Source organism: Gorilla gorilla, chromosome 9 (genome assembly GCF_029281585.2).
Source record: "Gorilla gorilla gorilla isolate KB3781 chromosome 9, NHGRI_mGorGor1-v2.1_pri, whole genome shotgun sequence".
Taxonomy (NCBI): domain Eukaryota; kingdom Metazoa; phylum Chordata; class Mammalia; order Primates; family Hominidae; genus Gorilla; species Gorilla gorilla.
The window spans coordinates 108,920,161-108,932,865 of NC_073233.2; positions in this window are offsets into that span (position 1 = coordinate 108,920,161).

A 12,705-nucleotide genomic window follows, 5' to 3' on the forward strand; every position below is an offset into this window, starting at 1 on the left:
TCACTGCAGCTTCTGCTTCCCAGGTTCAAGTGATTCTTGTGCCTCAGCCTCCCAAGTAGCTGCGATTACAGGTGTGCATCACCATGCCTGGCTAATTTTTGTATTTTTAGTAGAGATGGAGTTTCGCCATGATGGCCAGGCTGGTCTCAAACTCCTAACCTGAAGTGATCCTTCTGCCTAGGCCTCCCAAAGTGCTGGGATTACAGGCATGAGCCATTGCACCTGGCACTTTTCAGGTTTAGTGGACTGCTCTGAACCTCTACTTAAACTTCTGTACAATGTGACTCAGGTTTAGCTTGTATAGATTGCTGTATGGGTAGGTAAAATGTATGTAAAGTTCTCTAATACAACACTTAGTGCATAGTAGGTACTCAAATCAGTGACAGCTAAAAAACCAGCAACACTGATTTCAAACTGATTGTTGGTTTCTAATAATTAGGAATTGATATTAGCATAGGGTAAAAGAAGTAGGAAAAATGAAATTCTATTAATGAAGAAGGAATACATACACAGTATTTAATTGAATGTAAGACACTTTGATGCTAGTGATGTCTTCTAATCTTATCACGAGGTATTAAGGAAAAGTTTTCACATAACTGTATATGACCTACTTGGGACATAGCATTGTATGATAACATGTATTACAGGATACATCGTGGTTTTAGATGTCATAAAATTTGAAAATATCAATGAAAAAAATGACAAATGTTTTCTGCCATGGAAAGAAAAATAAAATACACTAAGTAAAACAATAAATATTCTACCCACATTATGATATACACAGGTTAAAAGTGATTAAGGTTGGATTTTATTTTATTCTTTTTAAAACATATTTCATTCATGAGTCAAATTTTATTTGGAAAAAAAAAATTATTTTAGATTTCCAAGCTGTTCATCATGTGTCAAAACAAGGACTACACAAAACAATATTTCTCAAAGTAAAGATCTTACTTTGTGCTTCTCATATTATTATTATTTTTTGACTTGTCACCCAGGCTGGAGTGCAGTGGTGCGATCTCTGGTCACTGCAACCTCTGCTTCCTGCATTCAAGTGATTCTCCAGCCTCAGCCTCCCAAGTAGCTGGGACTACAGGCGCCCACCACCACTCCCAGCTAATTTTTGTATTTTTAGTAGAGATGGGGTTTCACCATGTTGGCTAGGCTGGTCTCGAACTCCTGACCTCAGGTGATCTGCCCGCCTCGGCCTCCCAAAGTGCTGGGATTACAGGCGTGAGCCACTGCACCCGGCCAATAATTTGAGATGTAAACAATATTGGAGTCCTTTAGGGCCAAGAAAACACAAGTTTAGATTTATAATCTAATCTTAACTATTTTATAAATAGCTTTTTCATTATTGTTTTATTCAGTATATCTCATAATTCAAAAAGTTGTTTTTTTTCCCTTTGTATATACTTAAAAACATTATTTAATGGGGAGGTTAGTTAGGCTAGAGTCATAAAAATGAGATAAATTTGGTTAGTCCAGTCTGTCCCATGCAGAAACTATTTCAGGTACAGAAACTGAAAAATTGTGGCTATTCAGATTGAGAATTTTGTTGATTAATATCCTATTTTTTTCACTTGTAACAGTCTATCCTTGACCTCCTTTGCTGAAAAAATTTACTACTTTGATAATTACTATGCTGCTGAATTTCCCGTGACCTAAAATATTAAAAAATATTTTTACTAGTTTATATAATATAAAAGTTTAGGCCAGGCGCAGTGGTTCACACCTGTAATCCCAGAACTTTGGGAGGCCAAGGCAGGCGGATCACAAGGTCAGGAGATTGAGACCATCTTGGCCAACACGGCGAAACCCTGTCTCTACTAAAAATACAAAAATTAGCTGGGCCTGGTGGTGTACGCCTGTAGTCCCAGCTACTTGGGAGGCTGAGGCAGGAGAATTGCTTGAGCCCGGGAAGTGGAGGTTGCAGTGAGCCGAAATCGTGCCACTGCACTCCAGCCTGGGCAACAGAGCAAGACTCCATCTCAAAAAAAAAAAAAAAAGTTTAATGTCTTTTGTACCCTTAATCATGTATGTATTAAGGAAAAAGTCACTTAATTTGGATGAAACACCAAAATAGTGCTTGCTATGTCACACACTGCTCTAAGTTTATTTTTCTTATACTGATTTCATCCTCATAACAACCCTATGAAACAGGTACTATTGTTATATCCATTTTACAGATAAGAAAACTAAGGCAGAGAGTGAAAGTATGTTGCAAGGTCACATAGTTAGCAAGTGGTACAGCCTGAAATGAGATTGAGAAGGTGTAGCTCCAGAGCATATATTCTTACTATACTGCTTCTATCACAGCATAATTACGGGTAGCTGACATAATTCAGACATAAAAATACTTTGCTTTTTCATAGAGTACCTAAGTTGTTTAAGCTTTATGAATTCCAAATTGCTCACAAATAACTGGTCACGGATCTCTGCATATTATAGTTATTCTACTTGTTTGGATTCAATCATTTATAAGATGGGATTAAACTTCATCTGATTAGGTAAATACAACCTCCTGCCGTTAAAATATAGCTTTAAAAAACTTGATCTTTGATATTAAGTATTTATTCATGATTAGTGTAGAGAGAGCTATACTCTTAGTTTGTTATAGTGACTCCATACAGTGACATATAGTGACATAAGGGGAAAGTCTCATGTGCGTTGACATTCACAGCCACTTCCCACATTTTCTCTTTATTCATTAGTTAACTTCGATTGGAAAAACTCCACCAACCATCAGAATCAAGTATTTATAAAAAACAGCATGTTGTTTCATAGGTAAATACGAAGTTTCTCAACAGTATTTACATTTGTAAATCTGAATATGGTGGCATGTTTAAAAACCGAAAACATAGTATTAACCAGGAATAAATGAAGTGTTTAAGTGATAGGAACATTTTCATGGCCAAATGATCCAATAAAGCTTTCCAGATTTTCCAGTCTATTCCAAATCTAGTTGATTCAATAAGAAACAAGTATTTTGACATTTCAAACAATAATATGTGGCATTGTATCAACTCAAACTTACAGCAAGAATCCTGTTCCACTCATTTATCTTTGTGTCTCCAAGACCTAACATGGTTCTGAGGTAAAAGATCACCAGGACTTGTTTTCATGACCCTGCTGACCAAAAACAGGATGTAGCTAAGAAACTGGCCCAAATCAGCTAGGACTAGAAATTATAATGCATCTGCAGGCTATGAGACACTGCCACCAGCACCATGACACTTTACAAATGCCATGGGAACACCCAGAAATTAACTTATATAGTTCCAAGAACTCCCTGCAGCTTTTCCAGAAAATCTGTGAATAACAGACCTCATATTTAGCATATAATTAAGAGTTGGTATACATATAGCTAGCCAGCAACCCATGAGGGCTACTCTGCCTACGGAGTAGCCATTTTGCTGGATGCTGTTGCTCCATTAAACTTGGCTTCTTTCACTGTGGGTTCCCTCTTGAATTCTTTTCTGAATTAAGCCAAAAATCCTCCCAAGCTAAGCCCCCATTTTAGGGTTTGCCTGCATCAGTTCCTTATAGAATTTAGGCATTTATTTTATTTACTAAAGGAGCATATTTGTATATTTCTAGAGCTATACTAAATTATATTCCTAGTAATGAAACCAATGTAGTCTGAAATACTTTGTTATTACAAGTAGATTATCATTTACCTTAAAGTGAAATGCATTAAATTTCATATGAAAATTCCTGTATAATACCAAACTTTTTAATCAACGTGAATAGCCAAAACAGTATATTATTGAATCTCACTAGATGTCAGTTGATTGTATTTTGCCTTTCTGATTGAAACACTGTGTAGTTGCCTGAGAATCACTCTTTGCTTTGCTAAAATGCATACCCAGTCAAGGATATTTTCTCTATAATGCCAAATCTTCCATATAAATATCTCACCTTATGCCACATACAGTATTGTACAAATTGAAATGTTGGTTATAAATTTTAAACGACTGGTAAAGAATGTACTGATGATTAGTATGTGTCTTGTATGTAATTGTATTGAGGTTTTAGATGCTATAATTCATTAATAAAGAGAGAGATAGAAATTAGTTTATTCTTTATTATCACACAGAATAACAAGAATTAGAGTTAAATTCACAATATTTTTAAAGAAAACATTATGTGAAGATGATTCATTTCAAACCACCAGCCAATTTAACATAAAACACTTGTCAAGCTGAGTAGGCTGTTTTCTTATGTGAACCACAAAATATTTTCTCTGAAATCTACACTTAGTTTAAAAACAGAGATGGGATTTTGCATATTAGCTTGAAAATAAGTATATGATGATGATATTAGGTGCCCACTAGCACCTAGTTTTTACAGCTTTGCATTGTCACCTCATCACTGCCAGGGACCCAGCCCCAGGCATATACAGATGAAAGGACGGTTTCACCTTCTCGGCAAAAACCTTCAGAACAATTGTCAACATACTCTCAAATGTCTTTCCCACTCAGAAATGAGGAGCAAAGTGTATGACTTTAGATTCAAGAAGCATATGGGGCTAAATATCTTTAAAAGTATAACTCTGGACAGTGTACTTAGTGACCTACTACTTACTCGAAATAGGGTAGTAGCATTAATAACTAAATAGGGCGTGAGTCATGAGAAAGATTCCCTGCATCTCTTGCCAAGTATTAACACTAGTTTTACTAATAAGCAACGGGGTAGAAAACGTTGAAGATTTCATCAACTTCAACACAAAAAAATGTGAATATCTACCATGTGCAGTACAGTCAAAGTATGTTAGGGGAAATTTAAAACATTACGTAGAAAATAAGTATGTGATGATACCGTTAAAATCCATGATCACCTAATTTTTACAGTTTTGCATCTGTTACCAGCCAGTGCCAGGAGAACTGTCAGGCACACATGGATAGATGAAGAGTCTCACCCTCTTGACAGAAAACCTCATATGAATACCCAAACCACTTTGAAAGTATGTGCTCAACTGAAATAATTAATCTTTGTGTTTTTCTCTTTGGCACTGGACCTTTCTCCTGGTCAGTTGGAGGCAGGCATATTGCTCTGAGGAGAATTGGAATTGTTATAGCGGAAATGTTCAAAGAAAGTCAACATTCAGCTTTTGACTTCCTCAGTTGGTCTTTGAAATCCACAGAAAGGCAAATCTGTAGATTAGGGCTTTCTCAAGCGAAAAACATGGTCTAAATCTCAAAGGTATCCTTAAAAGGTGGACTTAAGCATCAAAAGCTACTAGGACTAGATGAGAACTCATTCTAAAACCTGACAGAAGCCTCCAGCACATAGCAAGAGGAAGTGAGAGGCTTTCATGATTCAGAAGAAGGAAGATGTAGGGCAAAGAGGACAAATGCCTACATTCTGAGACTGAAACTTGAAGGAGGTGAGATTCAGACAAGTAAAGGGAAGTCCAGGAAGATCAAGCCTTTTATGCTTGCCTGTAAAGTCTGCAACATCTTAGAGAAGCTTGGATTTAGTGTGGTGGCAGCTGAGTGGAGGCTTAGCAGGCAGTGGTAAGCCATGGCTCTCCTGAAGGGGCAAGGTGACTCCACAGCAGGGCCAGATGAGAAAAGAGCTGGGCCTATGAGGAATGTGCTACGCCAGCAAGAAATGGAAGTTAGCAAAGTCCCAGCACTCTGCAGTGCTGAAGCTGAAAGAATAGATAAATTCACAAGCCAAAGACTTAAATATGAGATGATAGCAACGGGGGTCTATGACCAGGCATAACTAACAAGGGACTGGTGTATGGCCAGTGAGGACCTGGAGAAAGAAACCTCCTTCCCACAGCTACCATGTACACACAGTAAGCTTCTGCCTTCCCAGCTGCTGTCTGGTTAGTGGAACTAAAAAGGAAAACCAGCCCTTGATGGAAATTGAATAAGGTAATCCAAAAAGAAGGCTCTTTTAGATGAAAAAACATGGATAGATTATTAAGCGCCAAGTTTTCTCTTCAACCTACTGCTCACCAGTGCTCCCTCCTCAGCTCCAAGGCTGTGGAGGGCTCATGAAGTCACAATGTTCTACTGAGAATTTAGCTTTTTTTTGTTTTTTTTTTTTTGGAGTGGGTATACCATTTTGTAATTCCACTTGATAATGGCATCTGATTATTTGATCATGACATCATTATACATGCATTATACAATGCAGCAAGAATTTTGTTTTTAATGTAGGCTTTTAAATGGGCTTTGATGGAACTTGGTTCCATAGAAGGAATCCTAGATAACGCTTTTTAAAAGCCGAGCCCAGCCATGGATTCATATCGTCAAATACCTATGAGTTAGGTGAATTCCTCTCGAGGTTCCAAGAATCTATACAAAGAATGTGTTTATTTTGTATGGGTTCAGCACAACTCAGTTCCTCTTTCTCATTTTCTGAATCTTGAACTGCTCTAGTCTTACCCGTGTGTATAGACCTGGACTTTGAGGTTGGACAGACATGCAAAGGTAGGGATATAGGTGGAGTGGTACAGATTGTTTGGACAGATAGAATTCTAGGACTTGGGAAAACTAAGTTTTGTAGTTTTTGGTTTCCTGATGAAAAATTTGTAATTTCAAAACATAAGCAAAATAATTAGACATCTGGCCTTGTGTTTGACAATTTATATGGTGTATTTCATCTCCTTTCGTCAGTCCTGTCAATGTTCCTATGTTGTATCTTCCAAAACCCTTCTGGAAAATTAGAGAGGAGGTCATGATCACCTACAACTCTTCATGTTTATGACCATTATTTTCACCAAAATAGTGCAACTTCCTCAAAAATGTTCTCCCTGCTTCCAGGATTAGTCATCTCCAACTTTATTCTCCATATTCCAGTGGGAGTCTTCTAAAATATTCACATGAATTGTGCTGCTTTCCTGTTTACAACAGAATCAAGTCTACACTCTTTAACATGGTGTACAAGGCCACTGATTATCTAGACCTGGCTTTCTTCTTCAGTCTCATCATCCATCCCCACCCCACATTCTCTCTCCCCATCAGGTTTGTGCAAATGTTGTTTGGGATACTCTTCTCTCTTTGGAATCCCTCCTGTTTGGAATACTCTTCTCTTCTTGCCTTTGGCATCTCCTCACCCTGCACGTTCTGCTAACTCCTAAACTGCTTGTAGACTGTGGCTTAGCTTTGACTTTTGTCAGGATGCCTCTGCTAACCCCTAAATTCAAGGTAGGTGCTCCAATAGTTCCCTGTACTTCCTCCAGCATAAGCATTCACAGTACAATATTGTAGCTATCTGTTTACCTGTCTTTATTCCCCATCCAACTCTAAGCTCGGAGAAGACGGGAACACTGGTAAACTCCACAATCTAGCAGAGTGACTGGCATACAGCACAGTAAAGGCTTCACAGCTAGTTGCTGAGGAATAAAATGATGCCTAAAGTAAGACTTTTCAACAAAAAATAATTAATTTAATGTTTTAGAGAGCCCTCCATGTAACTTTTGTAAATCATATTTAATCCTCTAAAAATACAAAGAACTTTGATATTTTCTTCTGTTTCTTTCAAATTTCAGTAAAAAGGCTTTAACTTAAACCCTTTGTGCTGATTTTTCTTATAAACATGCACAACTCAGAAAAGTTAAAATACACAGAATACTAAGATCAAAAGGAGATACTTTACTGGCTAAAGTGAAGAATTCTAAAGTCTGCCATGTGAAAATCTCTTCCTATCCCTAATCATAGCAAATTCAGGGCTTACTAGTTTAGGCAAATTCTGGAAAGTATTTCTACCTTATGGAGAACAAGCAGAGCCACATCTCTGTTTCAACAAGAATATGGTATGTTTGTATTAACTCTCCACATACCTTTTTTGGTTATTCTCATGAATTTTAAAGCCCTTAGAAAAACATAACTTAATTGTATGTAATATATTATGACCCCAAAGCTCTGGATCTTAACCTAGTTTAGGAAAGCTATGATAGAAGTCCATTGACTAACTATTATTTAAAAAGCAATGACATTTTATACTATCAAATTAAGGCTGCACAAAATATATCAAATCTGTGTGGATATAATTGTTATTCATGCTGCTCAGCAGCTTTCATTGATATGTCTTTGAATAACAAAACATTAAGAAAACAAAATAACTATTTCTTAATAGAAGTACAGTTTGGTGGATAGATACTTCAAGGTATAGACTTTTCTGGGGGAGGAGAAAATAAAAGATATTTTTAGTGGCAAAAAGCTTGAAACCACTGCTGTCTAAAATAATTCATAACAGTAAAAACGCAGATTAGTAAACGTCATAGACAAAGAGATCAGAAACTTAACATATAACTGACAAGACAAAAACATTTAACTGGGCTTCATTTAGAATAATTTATATCTGATAAATTGAATACATCAGTATTTGATGTATTAAGAGCAATTTCAAAAGATAATGAAAATAAGCTATAGCATATGTCCTGAAAACTATTTACAATACCATTTAAATATTTTATTCATATCTATCCGAATATTGACCAGGACACTAATGCCACACTGCAGAGTTAATAATCTGTGCATTTTCTTTAAAGTAATGGACAGAGTATGCTTTCTTAGCTGCCTGATTCACATTTCTCTAAAAATGCTTTATCGGTTAAAGCTTTCAACCAGCTTAAAAATAATGCCTCTCCCATGTCTCCATGAGTGGAAAAAAAGCAAACAAACCTGTGTTTAACAATAAGGTCAGCATGACATACAGCAACAAGAGCCAGTAAATCGAAAATGAGGCTGACATTCTGGGACTAGGCCAGCAGTCCTGCAACAGTCTTCCAGACTCCACAGCTGCATAAGGCTGCGGACAAGCTTGGGCGCAGCCCCTGTGCCTGTGACCTGAGCTCTGCCTTGGAATGAGGTCAACTCCAAGGAGGAGAACAAACCCCTTGGTGTTTTTCTTTGCTTTGGTTATAGGATATTCAGAGAAGGTATGTATTAAATAATTTCTGCCATGAACAGCTGCTGTGTTTAACTTACTACCAACACCCCCAAATTCTTAAATTTTCTCCAGTGACAGGGTGGACAAATTATTGAAGAAAACTATTCTTTCCTGCTTCTTTTCAGTTTTTAAGGCCACATTGATTCTAGGCCGAACTTCAGAAGTGTAGGTTCTATTAGCTCCAGCTAACTGATGGTCTGTAAGGCCTTCTTTCCTGAGTTTATTAATAAATACGGATGTGATCCAACCTGAACTCAATAATCTAGGCCCAGTTCAGCTTGGATTCATCTTATGGATGTTCACTAATCTGGCTTGGATTATATTTTATAATATGGGTGAGTAGTCAGTTGTTTTACTGCTTTTTGTTCAATTTTGTATTTAATAAGGACCATAGAGTGTGGAATAATGGTACATTAAATAGTCCGCAGATGCTAGGGAGAAACAGAGATTGTTCTTTTCACTCAGCCATGAATAAGAAAAAAAGAAACCACAAAACCTAGGTGATGTTCTTTTCATTAAAATCATTTCATGACTTAGTGTAGTAAGGATAAGCAATTTAGGACTTGGTGAACTTTTGCTAGACTATCTGGCTATGTATTTCCTGTAAAATTTTAAGAGATGTAGAAATTTCCCACATCCAATGGCTATTGAACAGGCATACTTTGGGAAAAACAAACTTATGCCATTACTTGTCTCCTTGTCCACTTCACTTTATCAGTGGGGACCACAGTTGTTGAGCTATTGAATACAAAAATAGTGTATCTTTAAATATGAAAAAAAATATATGTTTTGGCAAGTTTTGAATGCTTCTTATGCACATGGCTCTGGAGTTGTAAAAATTTTTTAAATGATTCATATTCTATCCTGACTTCTGATGTGTGAAGGATAAGTATGGATGAGAGAAACTGCTCAGGTATTCACAGCAAAAACTAAAAATGTAATAGCCATCCTTCCAAAGGAATAAAAGACAGATTAAAGCAGACATAGATTTCTTGTGGGCATTTTATATCATAACCTTCCTAGGGATAGAGATGTTTTTTGGGTTGATGACTTCATTGTAATTTCTAAACCCATTGTTCCCTTTTGTGGAATTGCTGCCATAGTGAAAATAATTTGAGCATGGGTTTTTGGAGGGGCTGTGTTCTAGTCAGGCTCTCTGTTCTAAAAAGACACTTAAAATGTTAAAATCAGTGTATTATTTTAAAATGTCTACAATGGAAGAGTGATAGGCTCTTTAGAACTTTGATAAAACAGGCCCTAAACTCAAAACACTGTATTTTTTCAGCAGAAGAAATTACTTGAATACTTCCAGCCCTAATTTCAAATGAATTCAACCAAATATATCATAGCACATGGTGACATAAATAAAACAATGAGACTTTCTAGAATCCTGCTTTCACTGTAGAATATAGCTGGTGAGTTTGATAAAATTATAGCCAGAACTATGGCTTAATGAAAACAAAATAGTAGCAATTACTATTTCTGAAGGCCTGTATACGTTTTTTTTGGTTTCCATTTCTATTCATTACAAAGCACTTGGGAAAGGCAGGTTTAATCAGAGCGGTTAAATGACTTGCTTAATCTCATCCAGCTAGTAAGTGGCAGAGAAAGGGGGCACAGTCCTATGTCAGTTATCTCCACAGTGCCCATCATCAGACACATGACTATCTGTGGATAATTTAAGTTACAGGTTGACATTCCATGGCTACTTACAAGGCATAGTTTTGGCAAAAAAAACATTGTTCATCATATTTCCATATCATCTGTATAGCAATAAATTATCTTAACGTTAAATGGGAAAAAATAGCATAGCATTGCCTTATTAAAAAGTGCCACATCTTTAAACATTAAACACACACACAATTGTCACATAACTGCTGATAATGGAGGTATAATGCTTTAGACTCAAATGGCTTTTCAAACCTCTTTACAGAAAATATTTTCATTAACTCAAGAATCTATTTCAGTAACCTTCAAGTATTTCCTGATATGTAACCTGTCTTCTTATGATTTCGTGTCATTTTAGAGCTACCAGAAAGAACACGACATGTAAAATGAAGATAATGGTTATGATGACTAAATAGTAATGGAGACATTAGTAGATAGGACTTTGTAGAGAAAAAGATTTAGAAATTAGGTATTTTCCATTTGGTGAAGCCATATTCTTTTTAAAAAGGTATTTTATTTTTAAAGCTTAGCCTTAAATATTAAATCCTAGTGTTTAGACATCTACATTGCAGACAGAGATCAACATCGAAGATATCAAACATTTTAACAAAAGCCAAACCTGTGGCCACCACATTCTATTCCCTCATAGTTGAGTGAAATTAGAAAATTTTAAAGTTATTATGGAAATTAAATCTATGCTGGTGGAAATGATTTATATCATCAAAATACTGGTTTAATTCAAAGTAACAAGAATCAGATAATAAAATGATCACAACATCAACTGTTCCCTGAGTCCATCACTTAAGCATAAAGGGCTAATAATATTGTTTTTGTTTCTTGGGGTTTTTTTTGGATAGACCTACATTCATTTTCTTGTGTCACACAGTTCATTCTGAGAGGTGTCACTCTCACAGAGGTAGATTTCCTGTAACTATTATATTTGGGAGATGTTAAAAATACTTTTTTCTTGGGATGACATTTGTGGGGAAAATACATTGAAAGCCTTTTCAATAAGATTTAATGCAAATGAATTACTGACACATAAAGGTGTTATTTAATATTTACTTTAAAGTTAGTACCTTTGTGCTGCACGGGTATCAGTAAAATTATACGTAAATGTTTTGCACCTACCTAGTATATGTTGAGTGTACAAATATTAAAATGCCTATTTATCAGGCACTGTAATTTATACCTACTACTGGACTGTAACTTTCCTGAGTTATATAGTCTTTCTTCAGCTCCAAATTCTCATAAGGCTTATTAGCACATTTTTCTTGTGCTAATACCAGGTATTCAATCAATATTTGTTGAATGAAATTAGAAATGAAGAAAGTTTTTATGCTGAGGTTTACAGTACAAAACAATTTAAGGCTACATAAACATAAGAAATAATTATTTTGTGGAATTTTGCTTAGGGAGAGAAATAATATTCCATTCATTCAGTTTAAAAACTTAGAACAAGGAATCTAAAGTATTGTCCTTAAGACACATAAAATACACTTCTATTCTTCTATGTTATAGTCAGTAAAGGGAGAGATCTCACAAAGTAGGAAGCAAAGGTGGAAAATTTAAAAGTAATGAAGATAACTGATGGAGATAAAGCATGGGAGAAGAAAGTGATAAAGTCATGGGTACAGAAATATGCACAAATGTAACCAAAGAATGATCGAAATCTACAGTAATACCAAGACAGAGATAAAATGTCATTCAATTCTCAGTCAGCAAACACTATTGACCACTTTATATGGCTCCCAGACTCCCAGGAGAGTCACAATTGTAAAATAACATGCTACTGTAACTCAAATGTGCACAAAATGGCAGGTAAACTCTAGGAGAAGGCAAATTACTGCTTGGAAGACTCAGGGAAGATTTTACAGAAATGACATTTGGCTGAGTCTTGAAGGTTGAAACATGCATGGAATTTGTGTCAAAGGGGGAAAATTCTGGAAGAAATTTCATGGTAAAAAGATTTGCATGGCTGAAACATAATATGAATTCATGATAGTGGAGGATAAAGAGGAGAAAGGTATGTGAATTGATACCTCCCTCCTCCTCCTCTCCCTTTCTTCTTTCCTTTGATTTGAAAAGATGTTAATAAGCTCTGACCCAAAGGAGCAATTGGCAGGA